The 23,680-nt window shown below is 35.0% G+C and overlaps 1 protein-coding gene across 2 annotated transcripts in view; it reads left to right on the forward strand.

The window, feature by feature from the left end:
• The window catches only part of LOC142337854 (uncharacterized), a 113,239-nt gene that overhangs the window by 13,745 nt on the left and 75,814 nt on the right, over nt 1–23,680 (forward strand). Inside the window, exon 1 of one of the 2 annotated variants that reach the window (XM_075387436.1) lies at nt 21,519–22,024. The exons of the other annotated variant lie outside the window; for it this stretch is intronic. The gene's annotated coding sequence lies outside the window, so the exon portion shown is untranslated. Of the gene's footprint in view, nt 1–21,518; nt 22,025–23,680 lie in introns of those variants that run through there. 2 annotated transcript variants of the gene reach the window in all.

Here is a 23,680-nt window from a genome sequence, read left to right on the forward strand (position 1 = left end):
TTCTTGGTCGAATCAGCCTATTTCTTTGAAATTTGGATATTTTTCCCATGGATAAGCAGTAAAACTATCAGAATGTTTTCCTGAAGTAACATTTTTGCGGTCTTTTGGTCATTTAAACATATGTTTATAATAAATACATATTTTTCTTCCGTTATATTAAAATTTTTGTGTCCAGAAAAATATTGTGGAAGTTTAAACAACAACTGCGTTTTCAAAAGCAATAAGGTCAAATTGTGGTCTCGGTGTTGATTTTTGAATGGAAATGGGATTCAGATTGCAATTTGTGTCTGTGCTTTTCAAAACCATTTTTGCAATCATTTTAACCCTAATACAGGCAAGTTTGTTTTTCTTGAAAAGTTCAATTAGAACAAAGCCATAATTCTTTTCGAATACAGTCCAATGAAAAATTATTGTGCTTTTTGTGTAAAACTCAGTTTTTTTATGGCTCCGACAATTTTGTTTCGTAATCTTTTTATGAATTCTTGATTTTTGAAGTAATTTGATGTTCTTTTTGTAGTCTTATGATGGAGTCTAATTCATCAAATACCTAAGTTGGTAAGTTGGTATCCAGGGATCTAGGAAGGAAATTCTGTAATTGATATATAGTTGTTTTTTGATATTATATCTTGATAACCATCCAAAGTTCACCATATAAATTGGATGTATTTCTTGTCAATTTAGCCGTTTCGATTCGTTATTTGAATTGGAGATTAGTTTTTTGATATGAACAGGCATCAATAACGAAAACAGTTTTAATCTGTTCTTGGCATTTTTCTTATATATAGGGATTCGAAGGGACGCTGTGATTTTTAAAAAGGATCGCTTTTTTTGTACTTTATTTAAGTTACAGACCAGAAAAGTTTCGAATCAAACCTCAGTTATTGACGGGTGATTTTTACGTGCAAATGAAGGCTAATGAGTATATACGACATCTGCAACGAACAACTAATGTTTTTTTTGGTTTCCCGGCGGTTTGAGTAAATTTTATTTAAAAACTATAGTTCTGCTTTTGTTCCCTATTATTTTGTAGTCTATAGACTCAGTCGGACCAAGAACATCTCAAAATTCATGTGTCTACAAACTTTCAATTGAGAAATTATGTTTTCCATGCTTTTATGACGTATGTTTTTTTAAACGTTTTTTGCCACTAGAACGTTTTTTGCCACATTTAATATTTTTTCTGCAATTTTTAGCGCAATCGCAGCAACGACAAAAGTTGTATTTTTTTTCAAGTGAGTTAGAAGGCAGTCAGTCTTCATTACTGTTTGTCTCTCCAATAATGGTTTTTGTCGTTGATGCTACGAGTTTTCATATCTTTTTTACATTTTTTTTGGTTTTCTTGTACTTTCGTGTCTTACTATCGCCTTAATTATAAATGAGAAATCTTTTCATGGGGGTTAAAAGAAGGGGGAATTGATTTTCTCTAATACTTTTATGGTGTAGATTACTATTTTGTAGGCTTCGACACCGTTTCCTCTTAATATCGAAATGATGTTTTTTTCACTGTATTAATTTGTGAACATTTGGAGCAGTGGAAAAGAGCGACTAAACTGTCAGAAATTAAAGAATGAACCTAAAACAAACCCTTATGATAGATGATAAAAGTTCCCACTGATTTTAGTTGATCCATGCACGTTTCAAAAACTCCTTGTTGGTTAACGTTTTACAAAATAAAAATACTTCAGAACTTTTCAGTATTTTACTGGAATAATTTTGATGAAGTCCCTTTCAAAATTTGACCCATTTTGATCAATTCCTGCTTACTTTTCGTTGAAATTCTTGAGTTGGTGTGCGTTGGAGGTTCTCAGATTCGTTCAAAGTCTAAAACAGTGTTTTTTTCTATTTTGTAGGGATCCTTTCGTGTATACCTATGGCGTCAATATGAAACTTCGGCTGTGGCGTAAACATGAAACTTTGGAAAAAGTGTGAAAGATAAAAATCAATCAGTAAAACTTTTCAAGTGAATTAGAAGGCAGTCATTCTTCATGACTGTTTTGTCTCTCCAATAAAGTTTTTTTCGTTGATGCTACAAGGTCTCATATATTTTCCCCATTTTTTGTTTCTGTTGGTTTGTCTTGTGCAACTACCGCCTTAATTACAAACGACAAATTTTGTTTTCGGCGTTAGACGAAGGGGGAACTGAGTTTCTTTTAATACTATTAAGGAGTAGATTAAGATTTTGTAGGCTTTGACACCGTTTCCGAATAATATTGAACTGACGTTTTTCTTTTTCACTGTATTAATTTGTGAACATTTGGAGCAGTGGAAGAGAACAACTAAAATGTCAAAAATTAAAGTGTTAACCTAAAACAAACACTTATGATAGTTGATAAACGTTCTCACTGAATTTAGTTGAGCCATACTTATTTAGAAAAATTTTTGCTTGTTAATGCTTTACCTAGAAATACTGCAGAACTTTTCAGTATTTAACTGGAAAAATTTTGATTAAGACCCCTTCAAAATGTAACCCATTTTAGATCAATTACTGCTTACTTTTTTTTGAAATTCTTGAGTTGATGTGCGTTGGAGTTTCTCAGATTTGTTCAAAGTCCAAAACACTGTTTTTTCTATTTTGCAAGGATCCTTTTGTGTATACCTTGGGCGTCAATATGAAACTTCGCCTGTGGCGTAAACATGAAACTTTGGAAAAAGTGTGAAAGATAAAAATCAGTTAGTAAAACTTTTCAAGTGAATTGGAAGGCAGTCATTCTACATGACTGTTTTTTCTCTCCAATAATGTTTTTTTTTCCGTTGATGCTACAAAGTCTCATATATTTTCCCCACTTTTTGTTTCCCTTGTTTTGTCTTGTGCAACTACCACCTTAATTACAAATGACAAATCTTGTTTTTGGCGTTAGAAGAAGGGGAATTGAGTTTCTTTAATACTTTTGCGGAGTAGATTAAGATTTTGTAGGCTTCGACACCGTTTCCGATTAATATTGAACTGACGTTTTTCTTTTTCACTGTATTAATTTGTAAACATTTGGAGCAGTGGAAGAGAACAACTAAAATGTCAAAAATTAAAGTGTTAACCTAAAACAAACACTTATGATAGTTGATAAACGTTATCACTGAATTTAGTTGAGCCATACTTGTTTACAAAATTTTTTGCTTGTTAATGCTTTACCTAGAAATACTTTAGAACTTTTCAGTATTTTACTGGAATAATTTTGATGAAGTCCTTTTCAAAATTTAACCCATTTTAGATCAATTCCTGCTTACTTTTCTTTGATTTTCTTGAGTTGATGTGCGTTGGAGGTTTCAGATTTGTTCAAAGTCCAAAACAGTGTCTTTTTCTATTTTGTAAGGATCATTTTGTGTATACCTTAGGCGCCAATATGAAACTTCGGCTGCGGCGTGAACATGAAACTTCTGAAATGGTGTGAAAGATAAAAGTCAATTAGTAAAACTTTTCAAGTGAATTGGAAGGCAGTCAGTCCTCATTACTTTTGTCTCTCCAATAATGGTTTTTTCATTGATGCTACGAACGAGTTCTCATATGTTTTTTCCATTTTTTTGGTTGTCTTGTATTGTCTTGTCCAACTACCGCCTTAATTAAAAATGATAAATCTTGTTACTGGCATTAGAAGAAGGGGGAAATTGATTCTCTTTAATACTTTTAAGGAGTAGATTATGATTTTGTAGGCTTCGACATCGTTTCCGCTTGATATTGAACTGAAGTTTTTATTTTTCACTGTATTAATTTGTGAACTTTTGGAGCAGTGGAAGAGAACAACTAAATTTTCAAAAATTAAAGTATGAACCATAAACAAACCCTTATCATAGATGATAAACGTTCTCACTGATTTAGTTAAACCATAAACGTTTAAAAAATTCCTTGCTGGTTAACGCTTGACATAAAAAATACTTCAGAAGTTTTCATTTTTTTACTGGAATGAGTTTGATGAGGTCCCTTTAAAATTTAGCCCATTTTAGATAAATTCCAGCTTACTTTTCTCTGAAATGCTTTAGTTGGTGTAGGTTGGAAGTTCTCTGATTTGTTCAAATTCTAAAACAGTATTTTTTCTATTTCGTAAGGATCCTTTTGTGTATATCTATGGCGTCAATATGAAACTTTGGCTGTGGCGTGAACATGAAACTTCGGAAATAGTGTGAAAGATAAAAATCAATAATTAAATTTTTTCAAGTGAATTAGAAGGCAGCCAGTCTTCATTACTGTTTTGTCTCTCCAAAAATGGTTTTTGCCGCTGATGCTACGAGTTCTCATATCTTTTTCCCCTATTTTTGGTTCTCTTGTATTGTCTTGTCCAACTACTGCCTTAATTACAAATTGATAAATCTTGTTATTGGCGTTAGAAGGAGGAATTAATTTTCTTAAATACTTTTAATGAGTAGATTATGATTTAGTAGACTTCGACACTGTTTCCTCTGATTATTGAACTGACGTTTTTTTCACTTTTTTCACTGTAATATTTTGTGAAGATTTGGAGCAGTGGAATAGAACAACTAAAATGTCAAAAATGAAAGTTTGAAACTAAAACAAAACCCTTATGATAGATGATAAAAGTTCTCACTGACTTTAGTTGAGCCATACACGTTCAAAAAGTTCCTTGCCTGTTAACGCTTTACATAAAAATACTTCAGAACTTTTCAGTATTTTATTTAAATAATTTTGATGAAGTCCCTTTCAAAATTTAACCCATTTTAGATCAATTCCTGCTTACTTCTCTTTGAAATTCTTGAGTTGCTGTGCGTTGGAAGTTCTCAGATTTGTTCAAAGTCCAAAACAGTGTTTTTTTCTATTTTGTAAGGATCTTTTTGTGTATACCTATGGCGTCAATATGAAACTTCGGCTGTGGCGTTATCTAGAAACTTCGGAAATAGTGTGAAAGGCAAAAGTCAATTAGTAATACTTTTCAAGTGAATTAGAAGGCAGTCATTCTTCATGGCTGTTCTATCTCTCCAATATTGTTTTTTTTTCGTTGATGCTACAAGTTCTCATATATTTTCCCCATTTTTTGGTTCTCTTGTTTTGTCTTGTGCAACTACCGCCTTAATTACAAATGACAAATCTTGTTTTTGGCGTTAGAAGAAAGGGGAATTAATTTCTTTTAGATACCTTTAAGGAGTAGATTATGATTTTGTAAACTTTGAAACTGTTTCCTCTTATTATTGAACTGACGTTTTTCTTTTTCACTGTATTAATTTGTGAAGATTTGGAGCAGTGGAATAGAGCAACTAAAATTTCAAAAATTAAAGTGTGAACCTAAAACAAACCCTTATGATAGATGATAAACGTTCTCAATGACTTTAGTTGAGCCATACACGTTTAAAAAGTTCCTTGCTGGTTAACGCTTTACATAAAAATACTTCAGAACTTTTCAGTATTTTACTGGAAAAATTTTGACGAAGTCCCTTTCAAAATTTAACCCATTTTAGATCAATTCCTGCTTACTTTTCTTTGAAATTCTTGAGTTGGTGTGAGTTGGAAGTTCTCAGATTTGTTCAAAGCCCAAAACAGTGTTTGTTTTCTATTTTCTAAGGATTCGTTTGTGTATACCTATGTCGTCAATATGAAACTTCGGCTGTGACATAAACATGAAACTTTGGAAAAAGTATGAAAGATAAAATTCAATTAGTAATACTTTTCAAGTGAATTAGAAGGCAGTCATTCTTCATGGCTGTTCTATCTCTCCAATAATATTTTTTTTCGTTGATGCTACAAGTTCTCATATATTTTCCCCATTTTTTGGTTCTCTTGTTTTGTCTTGAGCAACTAACGCCTTAATTACAAATGACAAATCTTGTTTTTGGCGTTAGAAGAAGGGGGAATTGAGTTTCTTTAATACTTTTAAGGAGTAGATTACATTTTTGTAGGCTTCGACACCGTTTCGAATTAATATTGAACTGACGTTTTTCTTTTTCACTGTATTAATTTGGGGACATTTGGAGCAGCGGAAGAGAACAACCAGAATGTAAAAAATTAAAGTTTGAACCTGAAACAAACCTTTTTGATAAATGATAAATGTTCTCACTGACTTTGGTTGAGCCATACAATTTTAAAAAAATTTTTGCTGGTTAACGCTTTACCTAAAAATACTTTAGAACTTTTCAGTATTTTACTTGAGTAAATTTGATTAAGACCCCTTCAAAATTTAACCCATTTTAGATCAATTCCTGCTTACTTTTCTTTGAAATTCTTGAGTTGGTGTGCGTTGGATGTTCTCAGATTTGTTCAAAGTCCAAAACAGTTTTTTCTATTTTGTAAGGGTCCTTTTGTTTATACCTATGGCGTCAATATGAAACTTCGACTGTGGCGTGAACATGAAAATTCGTGAAAAGTTCGAAATATAAAATCAATAAGTAAAATTTGCCAGCTGCCGTGACAAATTTTAAAGGAAACATGAAACATTTGAATTGCTACTCGTTATTAATATCCTATACACCTTCAGCTTCGTTTCAATATTACTAGGATCAAGTAATGACGGTTTAGGAATAATTTAAATATTTGCTCGAAATTATAGCAGATTCGAATTGTTTATACGACAGTTTAATTCATCTCGTAAATGCTCAGCAGCATACTTTTACGACCACAAGTGCTTACTGTGGTAAGATCCTGCATTCCTTCGAAAATCAGTCTGTTTTGCTGCAATCGTGATCATCATTCCTTTTCACCGCAAGTTGATATAAGCTAATATAGAGCAAAATGAATCCACAAAAGAATCAAATTTGGTCAATCGGAGCGTCCAATTAGATTCTTAAGAAGTAATCAATTTGAAAAAATAAAGAAATTCGTTGTGTTGATTTTATATTTATGTTGAACTCTTAGCTCAGCTTTTTCACCATCTTTGAAAATTGCACCTATTTTTTACGTACCAGATAATTCCAGAACCAGCTACAATTTCAACTAAAAATGTTTTTCGGTCATAAAATGCAAGATTAGTTACAAATCTTTTGCATGCCCTGAATTTTCCCGTATTGTTGAAAGCCAGCTGTAGAGCTCATTTTTTTCAAAAAATTGGTCATATTTAACCGCGCCCAAAAACAAGATCAGTGAAAAATAGTTAATATCAAAATGCATTCAGTGGTTTTCTAATTCTAGTGAAAAGTTTTCTTAGTTGAAATTATTGTGTTAAAAGCGATTACTGTTACGATAAAAGCAACGCTTTGATACGATAACAAAAACTGATTGCACAAAATTTTGGGCAGTCAAACGCGGCCTATTTACCACGCGACCTATTCCTTTTCGTTATCCGTGGTTTTAATTGCGAATCATGTATTTTTATTTACAACGCGACCAATGTTAACTGTGCTTAGGGGAAAAAAAGGTCTATGACTATGACCAGTAAGCAGTGAGCAGTGTGCGTGCGCGCGTGTGTGTGTGTGTGTGTGCGTGTGTGTGTGTGTATGTGTGTATGTGTGTGTGTGTGTATGTGTGTGTGTGTGTGTGTGTATGTGTCTGTGTGTGGGTGTGTGTCTGTGTGCGTGCGTGCGTACGTGCGTGTGTGCGTGCATGTATATATGTATATATATATATATATATATATATGTGTGTGTGTGTGTGTGTGTGTGTGTGTGTGTGGCTGGGTATATATATATATATATATATATATATATATATATATATATATATATATATATGTGTGTGTGTGTGTCTGTGGCGGGCTGGGTGTGTGTGTGCGTGTGTTTGTTTGTTTGTGTGTGTGTGAGGGTGTGTGTGTGTGTATGTGTGTGTGTGCTTGTGTGTGTGGTTGTGTGTGTATGTGTGTGTGTGGGTGTGTATGTGTTTGTGCTGTGGCATAAACATGAAACTTTGGAAAAAGTGTGAAAGATAAAATTCAATTAGTAATACTTTTCAAGTGAATTAGAAGGCAGTCATTCTTCATGGCTGTTCTATCTCTCCAATAATGTTTTTTTTTCGTTGATGCTACAAGTTCTTATATATTTTCCCCATTTTTTTGGTTCTCTTGTTTTGTCTTGTGCAACTACCTTGCAATGCACCGCCTTAATTACAAATGACAAATCTTGTTTTTGGCGTTAGAAGAAGGGGGAATTGAGTTTCTTTAATACTTTTAAGGAGTAGATTACGATTTTGTAGGCTTCGACACCGTTTCGAATTAATATTGAACTGACGTTTTTCTTTTTCACTGTATTAATTTGGGGACATTTGGAGCAGTGGAAGAGAACAACCAAAATGTCAAAAATTAAAGTTTGAACCTGAAACAAACCTTTTTGATAAATGATAAATGTTCTCACTGACTTTAGTTGAGCCATACTTGTTTAAAAAGATTTTTGCTGGTTAACGCTTTACCTAAAAAATGCATCAGAACTTTTCAGTATTTTACTGGAATAAGTTTGATTAAGACCCCTTCAAAATTTAACACATTTTAGATCAATTCCTGCTTACTTTTCTTTGAAATTCTTGAGTTGGTGTGCGTTGGATGTTCTCAGATTTGTTCAAAGTCCAAAACAGTTTTTTCTATTTTGTAAGGATCCTTTTGTGTATACCTATGGCGTCAATATGAAACTTCGACTGTGGCGTGAACATGAAAATTCGTGAATAGTTTGAAATATAAAATCAATAAGTAAAATTTGCCAGCTGCCGTGACAAATTTTAAAGGAAACTTGAAACATTTGAATTGCTACTCGTTATTTATATCCTATACACCTTCAGCTTCGTTTCAATATTACTAGGATCAAGTAATGACGGTTTAGGAATAATTTAAATATTTGCTCGAAATTACAGCAGATTCGAATTGTTTATACGACAGTTTAATTCGTCTCGTGAATGCTCAGCAGCATACCTTTACGACCACAAGTGCTTACTGTGGTAAGATCCTGCATTCCTTCGAACATCAGTATGTTTTGTTGCAATCGTGATCATCATTCCTTTTCACCGCAAGTTGATATAAGCTACTATAGAGCAAAATGAACCAACAAAAGACTTAAATTTGGTCAATCGGAGCGTCCAATTAGTTTCTTAAGAAGTAATCAATTTGAAAAATGAAGAAATTCGTTGTGGTGATTTTATATTTATGTTGAATTCTTAGCCCAGCTTTTTCATCATCTTTGAAAATGGTACCTATTTTTCACCAGATAATTCCAGAACCAGTTACCATTTCAACTAAAAATATTTTTTGGTCATAAAATGCAAGATTAATTACAAATCTTTTGCATGCCCTGAATTTTCCCGTATTGTTGAAAGTCAGCTGTAGAGCTCTTTTTTTTAAAAAATGGTCATACTCTAACCGCGCCGAAAAACAAGAATAGTGAAAAATAATTAATACAAAATGCATTCAGCGGTTTTCTAATTCTAGTGAAAAGTTTTCTTAGTTGAAATTATTGTGTTAATAAAATTATTATTACTGTTACGATAAAAGCAACGTTTTGATACGATAACAAAAACTGATTGCAAAAAATGTTGGGCAGTCAAACGCGGCCTATTTACCACGCAACCTATTCTTTTCCGTTATCCGTGGTTTTAATTGCGAATCATGTATTTTTATTTAAAACGCGACCAATGTCAACTGCGCTTAGGGGAATGAAAGGTCTATGACTATGACCAGTAAGCTGTGTGTGTGTGTGTGTGTGTGTGTGTGTGCGTGCGTGCGTGCGTGCGTGCGTGCGTGCGTGCGTGTGTGTGTGTGTGTGTGTGTGTGTGTGTGTGTGTGTGTGTGTGTGTGTGTGTGTGTGTGTGTGTGTAGGTGGGTGGGTGGGTGTGTGTGTGGGTGGGTGTGTGTGTGGGTGGGTGTGTGTGTGTGTGGGGGGGGGGGAGGGAGGGGGTAGATTTTCAGTTTTGTTTTTGTTTTAATTTGGCTGCCCAACCCCCTTCAGCCTAGTGGATATGAATTGTTTGTGTTCAATTGCAGTTAGGGCAAAGTTCACGTTGGGACCACCAAGAATCATTGATTTGAAAGCAAAAAAAACGGGATGAATTCAACTTTGACCACCCCCCCCCCCCCACGCACGTCTCGTTTTTTCTACATAGCAACGAGTTACATAACGACACAGAGATTTAAACGGAAGGTGATAAGCTGTATTGGGCACTGAGGTGTCTGGATTGATTTGAAAAGAGCTTCACTGCCATGGTTCACTTTCTTTACCCTAGAATATAAATCTCCATTTCTCCTGAATGGCTAGGATCATTGATTAAATGATTGTTTTGATGCATACCGTATAATTTGTGGGTTCAATGTCTTTATCCTGACAAATATCTGAATTTTCTCACTCAAATTCGGACCATGGTGTTATTAATTGAGGAGCTTCAAATTCTAGACGCACTAAACTGTGAGCTACAATGGGAAATAAACCCTGCAGGGCGAGCCTGTTAAATCAATTCAGTTCTCCAAGTAAAATTAACTAATATTCGCTGTAACTTCTAAATTTTCACTTTCACAAGAAACTTAATTTATAAATATTGAACTAGCAGAAAATGCCTTTCAATTTGATCAAAATCTAAGAACAGCAAAGCAAAATATTCACACCAAGCTGTAAATTGCACACAAAATCGATGACACGTAATCTAACATGAATTTGAACCGCAAGAATTCACATAACTTCTTCTAATTAGGGCATATGCATAGAAGAATAATATTTGTAAAAACTTCAGTTTTTATACCGCAATTTAATACAAAATCTGAAGCACAAAATTGTTAATAGTTATTCTTCAAAACTAACTTATCCATTTTTGCTGCATAACTTTTGCCGTAATATTGCACCCCATTGCTACGTTATGATAATATCTAAATGCCAAACAAAATTACTTTTATACGCCGCAGGTCAGAAGTCTTTTGATCAGTTCTAGACAATACCTCAAACCATTGTCCATCAAATCTCAAAAAGATGGATACAATGTGGTGATTGTTTAAATAGCAACTATAGTTTCGCCTGTACACTATTAGAGACCAGATTGTTGTTTTATATGAATAATTAATCCGAACATTTTCCCCCAAATTGTTTCCTCTGCTGCCCAAGAGTGATCAATTTATGAGATCAAGTAATCCAAAGAAAATGAAGATTCAGGGTTAGATGACAATTTACCCCAATTATATTTTACCCAATGCCATTTTACCCAACCTGCCATATTACCCTATGCGATTTTAACCCTTGCCAACTTGCCCAATGTTCTTTGATCTTTTCGTTCATCTATCCAATGTTCAGTTGTGGGAGTTTCATATCAAGTCCCATGGGAGTCATTTATTCAAATAACCAATTATAATCCCGTATTCGGTTGTGATAGTTTCATGTCGAGTCCCACGGGCCATTTAATTAAATAGTCGGCTAAAAAGTTGTTCTGGTAATTTCAAGAATAGGGTTAATTAAAGTTGGCATTTGGTAAAATAGCATTGGGTAAAATGCAGGTTGGGTATAACGGCATTGAGTAGAATGGCACTGGATACAATGGAATTAGGTTGATTGTCACCGAGATTCAGTATTCTTGTTAGATGGTTGAGCGAGAACAATCTAGTATAAATTGGGCATAAGATAAGGTTAACATAGCTTGACAAGAAGCTCTGTTTGTTCAACGTTTACTTTGCTAGAGAAATAAAGCCTTGACCAAAACTAACCAACGTGAGAACGGGTTATAAGATATGCCCAAGTTCGAGAAGTTAAGACCAGTTGGTGTTAATGGGTAGCACACAAGGGTTGCAAGTGAAAGATAATGATTCGAATCCACTTCTGGTCCACTTTCACTTTAGTTGTTACTGCTTAGACCCCATAACAATTCTTGAACCAGTTTCATGCTGAACTTTAAAGTGCAGAATCAGTACAATTTGAAAGATCGGTTTCTAAATAATACAAAAGTTTCTTTCAATTTTTCTTCGGTCTCATCTTAGAGGGCATTTGCATTTGCCACTTTCCCAAAAATTGTTACATATTTTGGCATGTTCGGTTCAAAATGTAGAAGACTCTGTATGTCTGGTTTGAAAAGTAACAAGTTGTTGGTTTTACCGTCTGAAAGTTTAATGAGGAATCTCTTCTAATGGAAAAAGATGGTGCAATCTTAACAAAAAATTTTCCTGAGCTTTAGCGTGTTAAGGAATGTGGGTGAAAAAGTTTTAAAATGTTGTTTAGTTTCCAATATGTAAGTGACAAAGACATGATTAGCACTGATAAAGGAAGAGCTAATGATTTTAATGGAAGAGGTTCTTTCCAGTGTCGTACCGATCAGTGGTGGAGAGTGATTCTACAAAAACTACATCACCCGAAAACGAAAAGAAACGACTAAAGACGCAAGTCGTTGTATCAAGGACCCTTTTTGGGTAGGAAGTGGCTCGGGAATAGCCAACCCTCCTTAAAAAATTGCTAATCCACCTCAACAGTCAATCCACCTCAACGAAATGCTTCAAAAAGAAAGTGTGTGATGCTGTTCCGTAGACACCGTCATGATTCGTGGACAAAAAGCAGCAGTATCTGGAGACCCAATAGGCAGCGGCCTGGATGGTGCAAGGAAACCAAAAAAGGAGCGCCAAGAGGATCGTCACTGAAAGTCACAGTCAACAACATAAAATTGACTGCAGTGCATCAACCTATCAATCAGTATCTCTCAATTAAGAAGCAATCAACAAGTACAGGATGACCTTGGATACTGCTATTGTCTACAAAAAAATACGAAATGCTGCTGATTGGAGGAGACCACACGGCTCAAATTGGTCAACAGGACAACACGGGTAGAGATAAAACGATTCAGCAATTTGGGCTGTCCCACAACTCAGCCACCAGAGATGAAGTGGTAGAGTGGGCGCAACTCAACAAACTACGTATCGTGGACAGATTTGTTCAAATGAAGAACAGAGAAACTTGTTGTCGCACCAGAACTGAAAACTGGTGTGAAGTCATTTACTTGCTCACAAGAAAGCACCGATACCTCTATTTGACACACAAAAAGACAGTGCCAGAGGACCGATGGTCCGAAAAGTTTTGAACCTCAAGATCCTGTCAGAGAAGAGGAAATACCACATCCAGCGGAAATAAAACATTGACCGAGGGAAGCTGAAGCAAAACTCGAGAGGCATATGAAGCAATTGTGATGAAGTGTCGACTAGCAGGGCAACTGACAAGGAAAGAAGAAGCCGGTAGGAAAGTGTTAAAAGCGGCCATGGAGGTATGCGGTATCGAGGACAAGAAAACCAGTCAATGGATGCAATACCATGAAGGGGACGCAAATAACTGCAAACATAGAACCCTGGAGCTGACGAACAGAAAAACTGAGACCACGGACAAATAGCGACAGGATGTTTTTCAGATGACCAAGAAAGTCTTTCGAGAGTACGAGCAAAAATTGTAACACCGGGAAACTTAATCGTGGGATAAACTTCTAGTGAATTCCTAAGAGGCGATGCATCGACAAGACATCGAGAGATGTACACTATCCTCAACAAATTTGGACTGACAGATTTTGCGATGCCAAGCTCAGAAGCCAATGCAATCTCTGCTGAAACTTTCAAGGAGCACTTTGAAAAGTTCGAGAGAAAAAAAAACGAGAACAATTTACAAGAGATACTTCACGCAAGACGACTCATCAAGAAATGAGCGACATCAAGAAATGCGCAACATCTCAAACGAGGTACACGAAAATGTCAAATCCTTGAGCAGCACCCCACCGAGCCAGAGGTGTGGAAAGCGTGGGAGAAAGTGAAAGACAAGGCGCCCGGAAAATATGAGGTCAGGATTTTATACCTAAAAGCAGCATCACTGGATTTCAGCAGAAGATTTTGAGAGTCATTCGGAACATGTTTGAAACCGAGGCCCAATTTTGGGACGATGTAGTGAAAAGAGGCTTAACTGTTCCTCATCAAAAGAAAGGAGCCAAGTGCAACCCAGACAACTGCCGAGGAGTGTGCCTCCTATCGATTGTCAGTAGGAATTTGACCAGATATTTAAAATCCAGACTCACAGAATGGAGTGAAAAACATACAGCACATAAGACAATCTGGATGGGTTCCGTCGAAACAGATCCACAGCAGATGCAACGCAAGTAGTTGTTCGACTTCATTAGGATAACAGAAGGCTAGATGAAAATAAGAAGAGTCGGTCATGTTTGTTGGACATTGGAATGGCCTTCCCCGAGTAATCTGCCAAACTGCCCGCTGGTGTGAAAAATTCTTTAGACTAATGGTTTCGAAAGAACTATAATGGCGATGCTCAATGATCTCCAAGAAACCACAGCTTGCAAAATTTGGAGCAATAAGGAATTCAGTTCTCAGTGGTTACCTCTAAGAGGTCTAAGAGAAGGTTGCTCGTTCTCACCCATTCTCTTCAATATTTTCCATTGAGTGATAATGCAGGCTGCAGATCTATCATACCGGGAGGCGAATGTATGACTCAAAGACGGGACTAGAGGAAGCAGGAAGTTCCAGTCGTTCCAATTCAGTACTCTCCTCTTTGCTGATGATACAACAATTCTGCGCCAAGTGCCCCAAAATGGAGAACGATAAAAATACAACGAAGGAGAGCAAGAGGCCCTTCGAATAGAAAAAAAATGACGAAAAAAAGAGAACAACGTCCTCGGTGGATCAAGCGCAGCTGTAACCCGTTTCCTCGCATTTTGGTTCGAAGCAGTAGAAAACACGAATATCTGAATCAAGAGAGTGATGGGAGCCTAGACAAGTTGAAGCTGAAACTAAAACACTCTCGACTGTCTAAGAGAACGATAGCGCGAATAGTCGAAACAGTTGTGGAGAGCACGATGCTTTTCAACTGCAGTGTCGGGACATGGACAATCGGAAACGTGAACAGCTTGCAAAAGAAAATGGACAGATGTTACCGATACGTTTGGAGTGGGAAAACAAATTTACCACTGAAGGAAAGGGCAGCAAAGAAAAAAAATCTTGTGGAATCTACGAAAGGTCGAGGATAAATTCAATCAGGGTCAAGATAGAACGTCTTGGCTATTTTATCCACCTACAAGAAAAAAAGGAAAAACAAGAGGAATCATTTTCAGATGCCTGAGCAATCTGAAGATGCCCCTAAACCCAAGAGAAGGTACCGTTGCACTCCCTGTTATTCGCAGAAGCTTACAGGAGGAGAAGGGTGGGATGCCCTACATATCGAGGACCAAGTCAAGACAGAAAGCTCTGGAGGTCGATGATCAATGAGAGAATCAGTCATATTGAACAGTGGGAAGAATCCAGAGAAAACGTCTACGATGGTCAAGTTGTCGATGTTGTTATGTCGGATGAGATGACAGAGACGCAAGGAACAACAGAGTGTCCTCACTGTGGAAAAATATGCAAATCAAAAGCAGGGCTTGCGAACCACATCGAGCGAGTGTACAGAAAAACGAAATGCGTCCACAAATGTGTTGGATGCTCACAAATGTTTTATCTGAAGACGAACTGGAAAACCCACGAGAAGAAATTCAGAGGGATGACCAGTCCAACAAAATTCATCTCAAATGGGGAAGAAGTGCCCGATATTCCAAGAGCCGAAATAAGCTTTGAACTACTTCAGACTCCTCGTGAGCTGTACCGGACGACATAGGGGGACCCCGACGGGGTGACTAACCGAAACCAGACCAGACCAGACTAAAGCAAGAGTTCGTTATCATGCTCACTGATACGGTCTCAGGAATAAAATGATGTTCTGTTGTTTTTTTGTGTGCAAACCAAACCTATCAACGATCTACTATGTTTGAAGACCGATCATATCGATCATTACGTTTTCTTGATTAAACAAGTTGAGAATAGGGTCTGTTTTCAAAAACCGAAAAACGACATTTTCCTAAATTTGAAAACTGGTTTTCCGATAACACCAAAGAAAGAACATAGAAGGATAACTAATATATATCAAGAAATTATGAGAAAACAAAAGGCGTTCCTTCGTACCATTCTTACTAAGGCCAACCTAAATAAGTAGAATTTTGGCTCTGTTAGAAAAGAATCTGAACACAACCGAGACATATTAGTCACTACAAAAACGTCAGAGTTAAATTTTGTACCCTTTTAAATCATTAATCAATTTTATATCTTCATTTTTCGAGAACGGAAGTGAAGCGTGCGCAATTTTTTTCTCTTTATTCCCATTTTTGAATGTCTTGGTTTTAGGGAATTCGGTTCAGGAAAGTGTGAAATGTTTCAAGTAGGCGACCATTGTTCCTAACAATGTCCTCTTCTTTCTCAACAGTGAGCGAGCGTTGCTTGTCAAGTCAACACCGAAAATCACGCGCCAATAACCCACCTTGCTAGTCGTAGTTACCTCTATTATGCATAGAATTCCTTCTTTTTATATGCTATACTTTTCTATATGTTATTTTCTTTGCCTCAATGGGCTTTCTTGCCACTGACAGACGTCAATATTTTCTGTAACAACCATTCAGTAGCCTAATTTGCAAATAGGGATATTTAGTTTAATACAAAATTTCTTGTGTAATTATTTTATAGTCGGGGCAATAAATATTATATCTGGGTCTACTTTTCAGCTTTGTTTCAATAGTGGAAGCTATTTGGCTTTCCACGGGGACTTCTGGCGATTTTATAAAAGGAGCGACATTTTTTGTTTTTAGTCAAAGTGGACATGTAGAAGTATTTTTATGGTGATTTAATCATTCATACTCTCTCATTCAGGATAGCTTGTCGGAGCTATTTAATTCTGGGTGCCTTAGTTGGTTTTCATTACATAAAGCCCATAAGCATACCTGATATTTTTACTCCTGAAATTCATAAATGTCTATCAGATCAAATTTACACATCTAACCACTTTTTATACTTTACATCAATATTAAGAAAAAGGTCCAAAGCACATGCAAAAATCAATTTTGAAAAACTAAATTCCCCAATGTAATATAACTATTTCACTATTTCGCTACAGACTACAAAATTTGTATATTAGTTGAATACAAGGGCTATCAGACTACCGTTAAAAATATATAGATACCATAAATATTTTTTCAAGTTATTTTTATCTTTCTTTATTAAATAACCAAAAACGACGTTTTTCCGTCTAGTTAAAACTTGATGATCGCTGATATTACTGCAAATAGATTATAAAAATTCTGCTCACTTGACAAAATAAACAAAATTAGCAGGTGAAACACAAGGTTAAGAACAAGGAGGCTCGGCAATGTGCGTTCGCACTTAATATGTTCCAAAGCCGCTCTTCCAAATTTTAGACCAGTTCTCTACCAAATGAGGAAGAGTTAGAAAACTTGGTCAAAAATAATTAGTTTTTGAATAAAAAGTTTGTTTCCAACTCAACTTAGTAAAGTGAATAATGCCAGTCGATGAGACCTGCCATTATTAAGGCCACGAGACAAGACAATCAACAAATTCAGCTAGCAAAAAAACACTACTTACATCCAAAACTTGAAGCCTGTTTTTTTTAAACTTTCTGTTTATAACAAATTCAAAATAGCGTCAAGAAACCTAAACTAAACCATTTTTATTTTTTTTAGAAGAAAACATGGGACCAGTCTCTAATGAGGCTCGGTAACAAGTACACGAAAAAGGACAAAAACAGCAAAGTTAAAAAATAAGATTATTTTTTTTAAAAAAAACAAATAAATTAAAATAAGGAAAACCATTAGATATCAATTGAAATCTTTAATACGTTTCTGTTAGTTCATGCCTCCATATGAAGACATCGAGACCTACTGTTATCCAAAAACAGTTGTACGTTCACAAAAATGAACCACAAATACAGATTTAAAAAATATTTGAATAAATTTTGCAGAAAACGTTGTCAAAGCCGTTAAAACCATAATCCTTTCCGTAGATAATAAGATATAATCACTTACGCCATCTTTGAAAACTAACAATGTGATGTGACCTCTGAATACTGAGAATATGTATCAAGAAGACAAAAAACGAGCAAAAAGATTGAAACTAGCAAACAGAAAACCATTGAGATCTGCCAATATTAAGAATATGTCATATGTCTACAAAAAGAACGACAAAAATAGACAAAGCCAAAAATAAAATTAAGTTTATGCAAAAACCGGTGTCGAGGCCGTTAAATCAAAAATCAAGCCACTAAAAACAATAAATATGTTCAATTGCGCCCTTCATCAGCATCAATTCTGTGATGTTTGGCATGTAATTAATGAGACTAGATAACACGTAGATTAAAAAGAACAACAAAGTGCAGTTTTAAAGAATTCTTCTACATTTTTCTAAAACTTTTGATTTCAAATTTACGCAAAATTTAGTTATCAACTGAAATCAGTAAAGAGGTTCATTTCTTTATCCGTGGGAAGACGCTAAACTTGCAATTATCAAAAAGTTCTCAAATGACTTTTAAAAAATTGACAATGAAACTCAATTAAAAAATCCCATTAAACTATGCTTGAAGAGAGTGTTGAAGTCGTTTTTTTTTCACTAAAACATGATAGGTTTTATTCGGCTTTCTTTCTTAACGTTAATAGGGTGATATTTGACCTTTAAACAAAAAAGCTCTGTAATGCGCGTTTGCACACAAAGTTGCCACCCCGCTCGTCAGCATTTTTGGCTTAAATGTCTACCAAATGATAAACAGATAGAAAACACTCTGAAACTCAAGTACTTTTCAAAAAATGTGTATTGTCAAAAAGTTCACCTACAACATAAAAAAACTCAATGGACTGGAAAATACGTTATATTGATGAAATCAGCCATTGTTAAGAAAGCAGGTCAAGATAAAAAACAAAATCAAAGAACAATAACAACAAACAAGAATTTCATACAAAAATTGTTTTCAATTAAAAAAGAAAAACTTTTTAACAAGGCAAAATTAGCCTCAGACAAAACTGAAAAAAAACAAAAAAATAAGTGGTATTTCGCAGGAAATAAAATGGGACCACCAATAATAAGGCTCGGTGACACTTAGACAGAAAAGAACCAAAAATTAGCAAAGTTGGAAAAATTGGATTTCTGTTTTAAAGACAATTGATTTCAAAGTAATTAAAAACATTAGATAGCAATTGAAAACATCCAATCTATTTATGATCACATATGGTTTTATAAGAAGGCATTATAACCTGTCATTACTCAATTGTTTACGCGGATACAGAAGAACCGACAGAGACTACAAACCAAAATTCAATTGAAACTTGCAAGAAAGCGCTTTCGGAGCCCTAAAGCCATCTTTTGCCGCACAAAAGTTGTCCAACTGAGCTTTGCTTGAACGCTAAAAATGTGATACGTGACCTCTCTTTAATCAGAATAGGTAATAATAGACAAAAAAGAGACAAAAGAGGCAAAATTTAGTAATGTTTCTGCTTTTTTCGAAACCAAATATTTTCGAGGTCATGAAAGCCATTAGCTGCCAAATGAAATAAATAAATAGGTTCGTTTACTTATCTAACAGAAGGACTGGAGACCTGTAATTAACCAGAATACGTCTTACATCTTCAAAAAGAACGTCAAATACAGACAATAATTAAAATTATGTTACCTTTTTTTGCGAAAACTCGCGTCGAAGCCAGTAAATTCATGACGACTTCTTTAAAATTATTATACTTTGTATAAACTTGCACTTTCTTTTGAGAAAATTAATGTGGCCTGTAATTAAAGTGATTAAGTAACAAATAGACAGTAGAAAAAACAAAAATTGGAAGTTAAAAAGTGTTTTTCTATTTTTGAAAACAATTGTGTTCAAAGTCAAGAAAGCCATCAGCAATCTACTTAAATCAGAATATAGGCTTTTTTATTCTTCCCTTAAAACCAGTGAGACCTGACATTATCCAGGAAAATCCATTCGACTGAAAAGACAAAGTAAGAACGACAGTTAAAGACAAATGTAGAAAAACCTTAAAAAATTCTTCGAGAAAGGGTTTGCAAAGCCGTTAAAACCATAATCTATGCCTTTAGAGTTTTTATGTGTTCAATTGTGTTTTAGTGTGAACGCCAAAAATTTAATTTGTGAACTGACAGTAATGCAATAAAGTGACAAAACAAAAAATTGAAAAATGAACCAACGCCTAAAAATATTTAAAAATGTGAAATCTTTTAGTATCAAAGCTAGAAAGCCATAATTAACGCATAAAACCACAAAAAAGAATGAATTTAAATTAATTAGAATGAATAGTAAGAAGAAGAGTTTTGACACTAAGCTACAAGTTGACCAAATTAAGAGCAAAGTTCAACAAGCCATTTTTTATTAAAAATTCAATAATATTTTAAAAGTTAAAACGACCATAATCTTTTGAGTAAAGAAATCAGATATTATAATTTAGAACTCCTTAGCAAGCCAATTGGAGCTATCAACCTATCAACAGTGAGCTTTGATTTGAATTTTTCTGATCTTAATTAACATAAAAATATCCGAATTTTAAAGAAAAGACAGAGTGATTAAAATCCAAAATTTGGATCGTAACAGTCCAAGATTGGATCAAAACCAGCCCTGTTATTGCTCTTCTTCCTTTAAGAATTGTTGCAAATGTTATAGATCTAACTATTTTTTTAGTTAAAGGATCCGAAATAAATGCTGCGTTTCTGATAATTAAAGTAAAGTTAGTATAAAACTACAATATTTTTTTTCTCAATGGAAGCAGGAAATCGACTAGCTCCCTTTGTAGTTTATAAAGATTGGGTTGAAAGTTTTTGGGTGGGTACTTCCGGCAGATTTAATCAAAGTGAACTAAAGAAGCTTATTTTGAGCAATTTTTGATGAATAACGCTGTATTTTGAGATATTTAGCCAAATTTTTAGCCAAAAAAAAGTAATCAAGTTAGTGAACAAAGTACTGTTGTTAATTTTTTAAAACATCTTTTAGCTAAATGGACGAAATTTTAGAAAAAATTCAAGAAAATGTGAAAAACCAGATAATATTTTTAAAAATTCAAACCACGATAACTTGCTCTGGAAACCAAAAACCAAAAAAAATCTTTAAAGTTCCATATTCTACGTTGGACGGGTTTTTTAATGATGACACTCACAACTCCCTGAGATGTATATTTCGATCGGTAAAAATTGACGACAAAAAACCCATTTGAAAATATAGTTCCTTCCCCCTCAAGAGGGGTCGGAACAATAATGTGACAAGACAAGAGAAAGAATTTCAAAGATAGAAAAATGTCCATGAAATGAATTTTTTGTAAAAACTTGTAGTAGCAAAGCCAAAAAAAGTATTAATTAAAACGTAAAAACTGAAATAAATGTTGAATTTTTATCCAAAAGAAATACGATGCGATGTGCAAGATAGAGCTCGATGTGGAAATTAATTACTGAAGCTGCCTCTTATTGTAGGTATCCTGATATGAGAAGATTCGAATTTCGGGATGTCATCATATCATAATTCGTGAAAAATTGTGTTAGCGTTTACATCACAATTTAACAAATGCCATAATACCCAATCTTTTTGTTCAATGGTTCGATTGCCAATTAGCATAGTTGGTATTACAAGCTTGTTTTTATCGTACATATATTGGTATAATTTGGGTATTTTGCCACCTTTTGGTAATTTGGCATAGGGTATTTTTGAATTGGCACCGTTTAGCTGTCAGTCCAATTGATGTCTTGTGCGACATTAAATTACTCTCATACATGTCTTAGTTCAACAAACACACCGTCTCAATAGGATTAATATGCAGATAATGTTTAAGGTGTATGAACTTAATTCAGTAAAAGTTTACCTTCTAGTTTTAAAGACTAGCAATGTTTCACCAGACAAAGGTTGATGACTGAATTGCTTCTCTTGACTATTTTATCTTTTGCGCCTCCTTAATTTTAGAATTTCACTTTAAATTAGTTTACAACGTTAATTTCGCTTACATAACTTTTCATTCTTTTGTTTGGCGCTAATTTATTGCAATCGGCGCCAATTTTTGGGTTCGGTTCAACCTTTAAAAATGACAGTTGAAGTCAACTGAAGACATTATCGGAGAGGATTTCTCGATTGATGACAATTTATTTACATGATTTTAACAAAAGGCGTTTCTGAAAGAGACAACTTTGTCAATGACGTTTATTTCTCATTATCCTCGCAAAATTTATAGTTGGAGCCAAGTCTCGACTCTTACCCAGTTTCATTAAAATTTACCGAGTTTTATCAACTTGTGTATATTTGCCGTGAATGCTGTCTGATTAACACGTGCTTTTGTATTCCCAATGACAGCGAGTGACGGGTGCAGCGTTGAAAAAAAATTGAGGTGATTGCAACCCTTGACTTTTCCACAACTTGATATGTGTTGCTATGCCAAATATTGTTTCTTGATGCCCATATGCAAAGGTCTTTCAATTTTGTGGATACATTGAGAATATCTTGCCATGTATCATGGCAAGCTCAAGGCAAATTTTACCACGTTCACTATGTATTTTTTGCCAAGCTGTATCTAGTTTCGGTTCACCTCAGAAAAAAAATTAAAGGTCTTCTTATAGGAAATGGGATCTTTTCCGTTTGTGTCCCACCAGCTTATAGTGGGCGCATATTATTTTCACCCCAAGACGCACGTGCCATGCTTTTATATCTGATTTACCATGTACTGACACGTGCTCTGTGAATGGGGGGAGCATAACGTTTGGGCGGGGGAAGGTTCACCGAGTTTCTGGGAATCACAATTCAGAATTGTTTTTTTAATCAATCTTTAAATTTCTATCCGTTAACGAAACTTACAAAAGAGCATGTAGATAGCACCAGGTTCTGATCAGAGACGGCTGGGGTTGCACAAAGATTGCCCCTTTTTTGCGTCACACAAAGAACTGGCAGGATCTGATCAGATGCCAAAGCCTGGAAATGGTTGGATCAGAGGTCGTTTTGGCATGGCTAAAGCTGATCTGTTTGAAAAGTCTTATGAGGGGACCCTCGCTTTATCAGGGGACGGGGACTGGAGGGGAGGGGTAAACTTGACAAAATTTACATATATAGCCCCTAGTTGTGGTCGAGGTAAAATTTTGTCATGAGTTCAGCTAAAGTTTTTTGTCATAACAATTTATGGTCGAACACGGTCTTTTTATAAATTGAGAAATTGAATTTATCTCGGTTTACTTTTTGTTTTCTTTTCTCAGTTTTTCCCCCTAGGATTAAGCAAGTATCCAGGAGCAACACCACAGCAGAATTATAGCAGGTTGTCACCGCTTAAAATCAGCTAGAGTTTTCCCAGGAAACATAAGAAACAATTGAACTCCTCTGATAAATGACTATATTTTGCAAGCAGACTTTATTGCCAGTTTGCTTAGCTAAGTGGATCTATAATTAGCAAAGCTCTAACAATCGTAATGTCATCATTTATATAATTATTGTGTAATTTTTTAGTTATTTTGATTGCAGAAATAAGAAAAAATATTTTGAAAAAATTAAAATAAATGCAATAAACAACTTTTAAAGTACAAGTAGAATTTTTGGGTACATCCTGCAGATTTTGAGTGCAACAAAATTCCTGCTTTATATTTGGGTACAGGTAATGTTGAGCAGCAACAAATTGGGTCGAGCAAAATGTCCAGAGGGAAACGAAATTGGGTCGAGTTAAAGTAAAGCAGCCAAAACTTGGGTCGATTGAAGGCCAAGATGACAACTAAAGTTTAGCTACATTTTTTTAACAATTCGGGACTATTACAGACAAATATGGTTTTCTCGCACCGTTTTTAGGTCGGACATGATCTTTTCAAAAGTCGAGGCGCCGACTAGGTCTGGCAGTTTTCAGTTTTTCTTATTTTCTTGGACAAAGCATTGACGCAATATAAATTCAGAATTTAAACAAGGAGGCTCGGTAATGTGCAATCGCACATAAAGTTCCGACCCCACTCATCCACAATTTTAGCATAAATGTCTACCGAATGAGGAACAGATAGAAAACCCGAAAAATTCA

The sequence above is a fragment of the Convolutriloba macropyga genome, chromosome 1 (assembly GCF_964194025.1).
Source record: "Convolutriloba macropyga chromosome 1, txConMacr16.3, whole genome shotgun sequence".
Taxonomy (NCBI): Eukaryota; Metazoa; Xenacoelomorpha; order Acoela; family Convolutidae; genus Convolutriloba; species Convolutriloba macropyga.